This window comes from Ranitomeya imitator, chromosome 4 (genome assembly GCF_032444005.1).
Source record: "Ranitomeya imitator isolate aRanImi1 chromosome 4, aRanImi1.pri, whole genome shotgun sequence".
NCBI classification, from domain to species: domain Eukaryota; kingdom Metazoa; phylum Chordata; class Amphibia; order Anura; family Dendrobatidae; genus Ranitomeya; species Ranitomeya imitator.
The window spans coordinates 714,675,925-714,687,246 of NC_091285.1; positions in this window are offsets into that span (position 1 = coordinate 714,675,925).

Here is an 11,322-nt window from a genome sequence, read left to right on the forward strand (position 1 = left end):
CCCACTATCTGAGAGAGAGAGATGGCACGCTTAGGACTGGCACACAAGCCCAAAGGCCAATATTAATCTCCCACTGATTGATTTATTGATTTTTTCAGGTAGAATTTAGAACCCAAATAAAGCAAAAAAAAAAAAAAATGGGCTTTCTATGGCCCACTGAGTGAGTGATGATGCACACAGGAGTCAGGAGTGGCACACAAGCCCTGAGGCCAATATTTTTCTCCCACTGATTGATGTAGTGATTTTTTCAGGTAGATTTTATAACCCAAATCAAGCAAAAAAATAAATAGGCTTTCTATGGCCCACTGAGTGAGAGATGACACACACAGGGATGGCACTCTAGCAGAAATGTCAATCTTAATCTCCCACAAAAAAAAAAAAAAAAAACAGGGAGTGTCCTTCAATTGCTATCTCCCTGCAGTAATCTCAGCCAGGTATGGCAGGCAGCAATAAGGAGTGGACTGATGCACAAATTAAATAAAAAGTGTGTACAAACCAAAAAGATAGCTGTGCAGAAAGGAAGGAACAAGAGGATTTGTGCTTTGAAAAAAGCAGTTGGTTTGCACAGCGGCGTACACACAGCAATGCAGCTATCAGGGAGCCTTCTAGGGCAGCCCAATGAGCTACAGCGCTGAGGAAAAAAAAAAAAAATGTAGCTTCCACTATCCCTGCACACCGAGGGTGGTGTTGGGCAGTGGAAATCGCTACAGCACAAGCGGTTTCGTGGTTAATGGACCCTGCCTAACGCTATTCCTGCTTCTGACGAAGCGGCAGCAACCTCTCCCTAAGCTCAGATCAGCAGCAGTAACATGGCGGTCGGTGGGAACGCCCCTTTATAGCCCCTGTGACGCCGCAGACAGCAAGCCAATCACTGCAATGCCCTTCTCTAAGATGGTGGGGACCAGGACCTATGTCATCACGCTGCCCACACTCTGCGTTTACCTTCATTGGCTGAGAAATGGCGCTTTTCGCGTCATTGAAACGCGACTTTGGCGCGAAAGTCGCATACCGCATGGCCGACCACGCACAGGGGTCGGATCGGGTTTCATGAAACTCGACTTCGCCAAAAGTCGGCGACTTTTGAAAATGAACGACCCGTTTCGCTCAACCCTAGTTAAAAGTTTATTTTTGTCAGATAGCAAGATGCAAACAAAAATATAAATCAAATTAATTTTTGATGCTACCAACCTTTGCCTTCCAAAGAGGATCAAAGCATTAATTCTTCTAGGGACATTTACACATAGTCCTTGAAGGAAGTTGGCTGGGAGGTTGTTCCTAACATCTTGGAGAAGTATCCACAGATTTTATGTGGATTTCCTGTAGGTTTGCACAAATTCTCCTGTATCTTCAAACAATCCCACACAAGCATGATTTTGTTGAGATCAGAGATCAGTTGGGGATGTATCATAACTTTCAGAGTGCGTTGTTTTTCTTATGCTTAAGATCATTTTCCATGATCATTCTTTATGACATCGGCTGTATGTTTATGGCCGCTTTCATGCTGCAGAAATTAATTTGCACCAATCAGATGACTTACTTAGAGTATAGTAGGCTTAAAGAGGGGGACACATGCCTAAGGATGTTACTAGGCCTAAACTTTGGGTGGTAAGGGGTTAATGTGAGGGATAGAGTTTGGGCACGAATTTAGGGGGAGGAGTATAGGTTCAAGGGAATGATGTGGGTTTTTGTGATTGGCTAGTGGGAATTATCATGTGGGGTACATAAGGTGAGGGGCGGAGGGGGTAGTTCAGTCGGGAAAGTAGCTTACCTGAATGTCATTGGGGCTCTAGTCCAGAAGATCCATGCCTTGGCAGCAAGCAGAGAACAGCAGTGGCTACAGGATCAACTGCAGATGTGGAATGCTGATGGTGGGACTGCTGAGGTGGCTGCATCTGCTGAGCCTCTGGGTCATGACAGGAGGTCCTGACCGCCAGAGCGACTTAGCCCGGATGCGACTCCCTGGTCCAGGCGCCGGCTTCAGAGCTCATCCAGATTTTCAGCACAGTTCCAGCCTCTGGCCATTGGGCGTCGCTCTGGGGGAGTTCCTCGGCGTCATCCAGGTGCCAGGGGATGTGACGTCGCTGACTCTGCCCCTTTTGTGTTGTCATCCCGTTCAGGTGGTATCGCTGGCCAGGAAATGTGGCCGGCTAGGAGGAGCAGGTCCTTGGCTGCAGCGGCGAGGATGGAGCTGGCCGAGGAGCAGCAGGTGTGTCAGCAATGGGACCAGGTGGCTGCATGCACAATGGGAGCGGATGCTACAGAGCAGCAGGTGCAGCCGCGCCGGGCCAAGGCGGCAGCGTTGGTGAGAATGGAGACGACGCATCACGGTGTATAGGAGGTCCACGTCTATCGGTGGGTTAACTATGTCGTGTTTACCTGGCGATGTCCCCTAGCTAGACTCTGTCTCTGTAGAGGATAGCCAAATTTCATCTGACAGTGCAGACAGCGAAGGCAATCATCGCGGAGGACACCAGACGGCTGTTATGAGGCTCCCTCATAGTCGACCTGGTAAGTCATGTGGTTCTCATGCGCCCCAGGAAAATATGAATGATGTGGATGTGAGTGAGCGGTATTTTAGGAGGAGTTTGGCTGCTGGTAGTGCGGCGAGTACTGAAAGTGCGAGGGAAGTGTTGTTGGAATTTTTAAGTATGGTGTGGAGTATTTTATCACTGGTGTCAGGTCCTAGCGGAGTTAGGCATGGTGGCGTTGGTGGTTCGCAGTCAACAGGGTTGGTGGAGACCCCGCAGGTTGTTAGTGGTGAGATTCCCACACCTGTTGCGGTTGCTCCAGGGGCGGTTAATGAGATGGTTTTATCACCACCGGATGTGGAGACTATGTTGGATGTGGTTCGGTTGGATGACAGAGCTAGGGGTGAGGTCTATCTGTGCTTTGATGGCCCCTTAGGAGCGCATTTGAAGTAGGAAGCGAGAGAAAAAATATGGAAGGACGAGTAAGGGGAAATTTTTTCTCTGTTGGAAACGTTTAATCTGGAAAGATGAGAGTAAGAAGGATGAGGAGGAGCGCAGGCACTATTGCCTTATTCCTCACACTTTTCAGTACTGGTTGCAGGTGTTTACCATATTAGCGAGTATCATTGGGGAGAAAGCTCCAGAGAACTGTTGTGTCTAATGTGGTTCTCATTTTGTTCACAAACACATCAGGTTCGTGTGGGTTTGGGACTTATTTAGGCGGAAAATGGTGTGTGGGAGAGTTGCAGGAATAATGGAAAGCGGCAAATCTAACAAGGAACTTGGCACTGCTGGAAATGTTTCCCATTGTAGTAGCTCTGATGGTGGAGGAACAAGAAAGTGTGTTTCTTTCGTGACAATTTGAGAGCCGTGCACTGTAATAATAATAATAATAATTGGCCTATATTGGCCAATAATTGGCCTATATTAAAAAAAAAAAAAAAAAAATTAATTAACTGGTTCATGCAGCTTTACATGAACACCCAAGCCTTACACTATGGCTGGTCCGAATAACTATAGCAATTGTTACCATCCACCTCTCGTGTCTCCCCTTTTCCTCATAGTTTGTAAGCTTACGAGCAGGGCCCTCACTCCTCTTGGTATCTGTTTTGAACTGTATTTCTGTTATGCTGTAATGTCTATTGTATGTACAAGTCCCCTCTATAATTTGTAAAGCGCTGCGGAATATGTTGGCGCTATATAAATAAAAATTATTATTATTATTATTATTATATTATTATAATAACTTGTCGGTTAGTTGTTTGCCGGTTTTGTCTCTGTTGCACTATCTAGTGCTCAGTTGTTCGGTTTTTGTCTGGTTTTGTGCTGAGCATGTACCTGGTGTTCAGAATTCAATAGCTGATGCATTGTCTTGCTTCCAGTGGGATCGTTTTCGTGAACTGGTGCCTGATACAGAGCTGATGGAGACCGATTGGCCCCGGCGGTTGTGGGAGATAGTGTCCGTTCAGCGTTAAATCTGGTGAGGCATTCAGTCAACCCTCATACATGGTCCCGGTATCTTTCTGTGTGGCATCTTTGGCGAGAGCTTGAGGAGTCAGTTGGTGAGCATGTGATGGAATCTGACCGTCCATATTTATTGTTGTTTATGATTGGCAAAGCATTTAAGGAGGGCTTGTCTTTTTCAGTGGTAGCGGGTAGGTTAGCAGGTTTGGCGTTTTTCTTTAAACTTATGGGTTGGAGGGATTCTACTAAGGATTTTTTGGTTTGTCAGGCAATTAAAGCGTTTCGGAGGAGTTCTGTTGTGAATTCTGTGGCTGAATTCACTCCTGTGGTCACAAGTGGTACTGCAGCTTCTGAGCTTCCTCCCTCAGGTGTTCTGGTGAGCTCGTTAACTGCTTCATTACTTAACTCCGCCTGATGCTGCTATCCTTGCTCCTTGTCAATGTTTCAGTGTTGGATCTGAGCTTCTCCTGATTGTTCCTGTGACCTGCTGCTCTGTATAGCTAAGTGCTTTTTGTTTTTTTTGTTGCTTTTTTTCTGTCCAGCTTGTCTTTTGTTTTGCTGGAAGCTCTGAGACGCAAAGGGTGTACCGCCGTACCGTTAGTTCGGCACGGTGGGTTTTTTTTTTGCCCCCTTTGCGTGGTTTTGCTTTAGGGTTTTTTGTAGACTGCAAAGTTCGCTTTACTATCCTCGCTCTGTCCTAGAATATCGGGCCCCACTTTGCTGAATCTATTTCATCCCTACGTTTTGTCTTTTCATCTTACTCACAGTCATTATATGTGGGGGGCTGCCTTTTCCTTTGGGGAATTTCTCTGGGGCAAGTCAGGCCTATTTTTCTATCTTCAGGCTAGCTAGTTTCTTAGGCTGTGCCGAGTTGCCTAGGTAGTTGTTAGGCGCAATCCACAGCCGCTTTTAGTTGTGTTTAGGATAGGATCAGGTGTGCAGTCTACAGAGTTTCCACGTCTCAGAGCTCGTTCTTGTATTTTTGGGTATTTGTCAGATCACTGTGTGCGCTCTGATCGCTAAGCACACTGTGTTTCTGGATTGCCTTCATAACACCTGTCATTAGCAAACATAACAGAGTTCACAGGTAAGAGGTTTTAGGCGCCCGGTATCATTTGAAATACTGAGTCAGCTGTTTTGTTGCCTTGATGTTGTGTGTAATTCGGAATATGAATGCCGGCTGTTTGGGGCAGCCTTTGTTTTGGCATTCTTTGGTGCATTTAGGATAAGTGAGTTGGTGAGCAGGAATGTTAAATGTCATGGTTGGCTGTTATTATAGGATATAGTCTGCTCAGAGGAGGCTGTACGGTGCTATTTGAGGTGGTCAAAGACTACAACAGCCGGTAGTGGTTGTTTGAGGAATTTTGGGGAGTGGTCAGTTTGTTTCAATGCCCGGTGAGATGAGTTTCTTCGTTCTTGGAGGTGAGAGGTCTTGCATTGGGTTCCTTTTTGGTACATTAGGATGGCTCTGCGCTATTGGTGTATCAGTTTATTATCATTTTTAGGCAGGGACTGGCTCATTGTGGTTTGAATGGTTTAGAGTTTGGTTCTCATTCATTGTGGATTAGGGCGGCCATAGAGGCTGCTCGGTGGGGTTTGGGGTTAAAGCGGTGAAAAAGATTGGTCGCTTGGAGTCTGCAAGGTATCGGTCTAACGTCCGGCCCTATAGGTTGTAGGCCTTCCCTCCTACACTCCTCTCTCCCCACCAATTTTTCTAGTATTTTGGTTGCATTATTAGCTTGGTATTAGCTTGTATAGGGGTTTGTTACCTTCCATCTCTTTGTTTTTTGTTTCAGGACCCCCTGGGTTGATATGGGTGTTAGGCCACTCATACATGGTCGTCAAATGGGCATACCGATGGAGGTGGCTTTGGTGCGGTGGATTGGTGTCAGGGGTTTGTTGTGGAGCCGAGTACTGCCTGAATTTCATTTTCACGCTACTTTGGATAGGCCCCCAGATAAACTCATTTTGTATGCGGGGGAATAATTTGGAGTCCAGAACGTCTAGGGACTTGATCCGTGACATCAAGTTTGACGTTCTGAGGCTTTTGGCATTGTATACGGGTTTAGTGTTATTGTGGTCGGACATCATTGCACGTTTGGCATGGAAACACGACAGATCGATCGAGCAGATAAATAAAGTCAGGAGCAAAGTGAATAGGGAGGTTGTTGGAGCACCCGCTAGGACCGTGGCGTACTCGGGCGGTACTTAAAGGGGATGTGTCATGGCAGCAATGACCCGGTCCGTGGTCCTGGGTATCCAATAAAATATGAATAGAGTTTATGGGATAAGTGTTCGTGATGCCACCTGTGGTACTTGGCCAGGGATAGCCGATGCTGCTCAAATCGGTCCATTAGGGCTGATGGTATTGCAGCAGAGTTGGTATAGCTCCCCACAGGTAGAGCTTAGTCCCAAGGGCTCCTGGTGCAGTTGGTAAGGGATGATAGATGGTGGAGTGCAGGAAATAATTAGATGACACAGGATTTGCAGTCTCTTTACCTTTTACTGGTGAAATTGCAGTCCAGGCTTCAGGTTACAGGTGATCTTTCGAATCTGGGCAGCCTGAAAGCTGTTTGGATTCCCCCTACCCAGGTGGGGTTGGAAGCCTTCCTTTCTGCGGAATGTGCCGCTGACTGCGATGCCCTCCTTTTCCCTCCCCCCTGGCTTTCCTTGTGGTCCCCTCTCCTCCTCCCCATTTGTTATGTTATTTGGTATGGTCCGGTTCATTTTGACCAATGGTAGCCTGTTGGGCTGGTTCCCCACCCCGAAACCCCTCCTTCACCAGATATAGGTCAGGGTAATAGCCTGGTTCCTCCTCTTCTCTTTTGGGTCCCAAAGGTGCTTGTCGTACACACTGGCAAAGAGCGAGATGGCTGATCCACTGCTGGAGAACCTGCGAGCCAGGTCATCACAGGAGGGTAAGCAGTGGGTGCAGGCTCTGATTTTAGGGCTTAGTGCTCACACACCATCTCCTGCCACCGCAGTTTTGGGAGGCAAGTGGTCCGCAAGGTGCACCCGCCCTCCAGTCCGGCTTAGCCCCAGTCTCATCCGCAATCCCTTACTCTCTGCTAACTCACTGCTCGAGCGGCATCGGGTCCGCCGAGCAGGCATGGTGGCTGTAATCTCCTCATCGGCCGCTCCCGATCGCGCCGGATGGAGCGCCGGGAGGTGTGGTCTGCTGCAGAGTCCGGACTCTCTGCATCTCTGGATGACCGGCCACTGCTGGTGCTGTCAGGCAGAGAGGGAAGTGAAGCCCCATCCCCTTCCAGCCTCAGCTCTACCCTCCTGCACCCCACAGCTGGCGGTGATTTTGGCACCAGCTCTACAGCGCCGTTCGGGCCATGAGGGCAACACATTAACACTGGACAGGTGCATTTATTAGAGCAGATGGGGTCTAGAGGCAGCACCGCATCATCTGCGGAGGACACCTCTGACCCTAGGCCGAATACAGTACAGCAGTACACTGTAGGATCACTTATCCCGGCAGCTGCTGTGCCCAGCATGTCTGATGCTGGCAGGGATGACGCTGTGGTTGCCGTAACTCCTGCAGTGCCACAAGGTTTATCTTCTCCTTTGCCCTCGGATCCAAATAGGGTCGTGGAGCTATATAGGCGTAGATGCCGGGGTTCAGTTCATATTCATCAGAGTCACCTCACCATTATAGTCAGCGCAGACACCGCTCCTCACACTGACGCAGCAGACGTTCCTCACTTGCGCGTCAGAGGTCCAGATCTCACAGGAGGGGTTGTAGGTCACGGTCCTCAAGATGGCGCTCTCCATCATCATTGGAGTGTACGAGCGCATCGGTGAGTCCCAACTACCGGCACCGTTCTTGGGGCGAGAGACGAGAGCCAGAAACAGCAGCCAGGGCGTCAAGTCTGGCGGGACCTGTGGAGTCATCCAGGTCTTCCAGCCTGGCCATCAACCACCCACCTGTTGATCCAGGTGCTGGAGTTCCTCCTTCAGTAGGAGTCCCTCCTCCTGTGGCAGGTATGGGTGAGTGCAATTTTTATATTGCAGGGAGCGATAGCTATTCAGATTTCTTTTCTGCCTTGAGAGCTTTAATTGTTCAATACTCAGTACCAAGGGGTGTTCAGCATGTAAATCCAAGTAACATAGTAACATAGTAACATAGTTAGTAAGGCCGAAAAAAGACATTTGTCCATCCAGTTCAGCCTATATTCCATCATAATAAATCCCCAGATCTACGTCCTTCTACAGAACCTAATTGTATGATACAATATTGTTCTGCTCCAGGAAGACATCCAGGCCTCTCTTAAACCCCTCGACTGAGTTCGCCATCACCACCTCCTCAGGCAAGCAATTCCAGATTCTCACTGCCCTAACAGTAAAGAATCCTCTTCTATGTTGGTGGAAAAACCTTCTCTCCTCCAGACGCAAAAGTAATCTGGAAAAGAAGAGAGATCCACCGCTAGTGGGTATATTTAAAGATTCCCTTTGTTGTAGTATTAACCCTCTAGGATTCTCATTTGGATATTGAGACTAGAGAAAAAATATGGTCTAACAAATATGTGGATATTTGGTCCTGCGGTGGATCAGCATACGGTGGACAAGGAGAGGAGAGTGAATGACAGACCTTTTGACAGAAGCAGACAAAAGGTTGCCAAGACGATGAACAATTGGTTACAAGATATCTCAGTTTTAGGTTGCGTCATGGGCCAGCAGCATCCGGAACGATGTTCTGAGTTATTGATTTATCAGGAAATGATTTACTCATCATAAAAGGCCCATGGCGGGTCCACCTGGTGGCGTTACGATGAGGAATTCCGGAGGCGACTAGCTCTGCCGCTGGAAATCGGGTGGGGGGTGAAGGCTACCGAGGTATGGATTAGATTAATGTTATCACAAAAACAGCCCCCCTTTCTATCAGCGGCCACTAGCCAATCCTCAGCAACAGCAGGTCATAGCTCAGTGGTCGTGTGGACACCAGGAGCCTGCTGGTTATTCAACGAGGGACATTGCCGTTTCTTTGGATTGTGTAAATTTAAGCATGAATGCTCTGCCTGCGATGGTGCCCACCCCGCATCCCGCTGTCCCCGATCCATGGAAAAATTACCAGCCGAGCCCTCTGGCAACGAAAGTAGGGAACCCAAGGACCCCATTGAGCGTAGCCGCAATTGGCCCTTGGTTAGACCGATATCCTAACAAATTCACGGCGGGCCAACTTCGTTTTGGTTTTTCGTGCGGGTTTTTTATTCCGTTCAAATTTCACAGTTTTCCCTCTTTTGCGCCCAATTTGAAGTCGGCCCCTGACAACCCTGAAGTCCTGCTGAAAAAGATTGGAAAAGAAGTGAGGTTGGGGCGAATCGCAGGCCCGTTCACATCCCCTCCATTTTGGAACTTTAGAGTCTCCCAATTGGGCTTAGTTCCGAAAAAGGACTCCGGTTCATTTCGTCTTATCCACTGTCTATCCTACTCTAAGGGTGAATCTGTGAATGACGGAATTTCAGAGGAGGTTGCATTGGTTTCTTACGTCTCCTTTGACAGGGCGGTTGCTATGGTTCACCAGGCTAGTGCTGGCGCATTCCTGGTGAAGTCTGATATCGTATCCGCTTTCCGTCTTTTACCGGTTCATCCGGACTGTTTCCACCTTTTGGGCTGTCGAGTGTAGGATGGTTTTTATTACGACATGTGCCTTCCTATGGGTTGTTCTATATCATGCTATTACTTTGAGCTCTTCAGTTCTTTCTTGGAGTGGGTGGTTAAATCGGGCACAGGGGTAAGATCTGTCACACAGTACTTGGATGATTTTTTGTTTGTAGGTCTGAAAAATTCTGATGTTTGTTCACGGTTGTTAGAATTTTTCAAGGACATAGCGTTTCAGTTTGGTGTCCCATTGTCAGATGAGAAGATGGTTGGTCCAGTGACAACTCTGTCCTTTTTGGGTTTTTAAATCGACACTGTCAGCATGGTTTATCGATTGCCGGGGGAGAAGGTGGAGAAGCTTTTGAACATGATTGAAGGGTTTTGTGCTGTCAAAAAGGTCACCTTGCATCACTTGCAATCACTACTCGGATTGTTGGTTTTTGCCTGTAGGGTCATACCGGCAGGCAGAGTTTTTTCAAGGCGTTTATCACTGGCTACAAGAGGGGCTACCCTTCCCAGCCATAAAATTTGTTTGACAAAAAATTTATGGGATGATTTGGAAATTTGGAAAAGATTTTTGAGCGGTATTGGCGTTGTCCTGAGGTTCAGGTGACTGAATGGCGGGACGAGACAGAACTGGAGTAAGTTGGAGATCGTCCAGAGAAGCCAGGTAAAGGGTAGCAGATAGTCTGTGGAGACAAACAGTGTAAGGCAGGGGTCACACTACAGCATAACACGGAAGAGCGAGAGGAGTAAAAATAACGCATTGCACACGGACCGATGTTTCTCTATGGGGAAGCTCCCATCAGACATATATTTCTCGGCCATATTTTACGGGCTGAGAAAAACGCAGCATGCACCGTAAGTAAATGAAGCTGCATTCCATTCATCCCCAAGTCTATTACAGCCAGGATCAGTCACATTAGCAGCGCTCCTGGCTGTAACTGTATTTAACCCCTTCAGATGGATTTTCTGCGTGGGACATGACTGTACGGCGGACAGGTATATGATATTGTTGCTCTTTTATTTTCCTTTTTTGTAAGAGATCGAGGGTCTTCATTTGGATTAAGCGTACAATAAAGAATAATAAAACCCTGTGTGTTTCTTTCTTTCATTAAAATACTTTATTCTTAATGTGTGTGTGTATTTTTAACCCTTTCCTACTACTGGAATAATAATGGATAGGTGTCTCATTGACGCCTCTCCATTATTAACCAGGCTTAATGTCATCATACAATAGCAAGGTGACATTAACCCCTTATTACCCTAAATCCCACCGCTACTCGGGAGTGGGAAGAGAGTGGCTTAGAGATGTGCCTTTTCTGGGGTTGCTGGGGGCAGGTGTTTTTAGCCGGGGGGGCAATAACCATCGTCCCTCTCTGGGCTATTAATATCTGCCCTCAGTCACTGGCTTTCCCACTCTGGCAGAGGAAATTGCGCGGGAGCCCACACCAGTTTTTCCCGTGATTTAACCCTTTATTTTAACATCTAGAGCTCCCAAATTTTGCACACACACTACTAACATTATTAGTGAGGGATTTATAAAAATATAACAGATATGCAATGGTTTACTGCATGTATACCATATCCTGTCGGGTTCGGTAAGGAGATAGCAAAAGCTGGCAATTGAATTACTGGCTTTTCTGCTATCTAGCGCTGTATGAAATATGAATATATGTACTGTATATATATGTGTCTCACTGACATATATGTATTTGCATAGACTGTATATACAGTACAGACCAAAAGTTTGGACACACCTCATTTAAAGATTTTTCTGTAT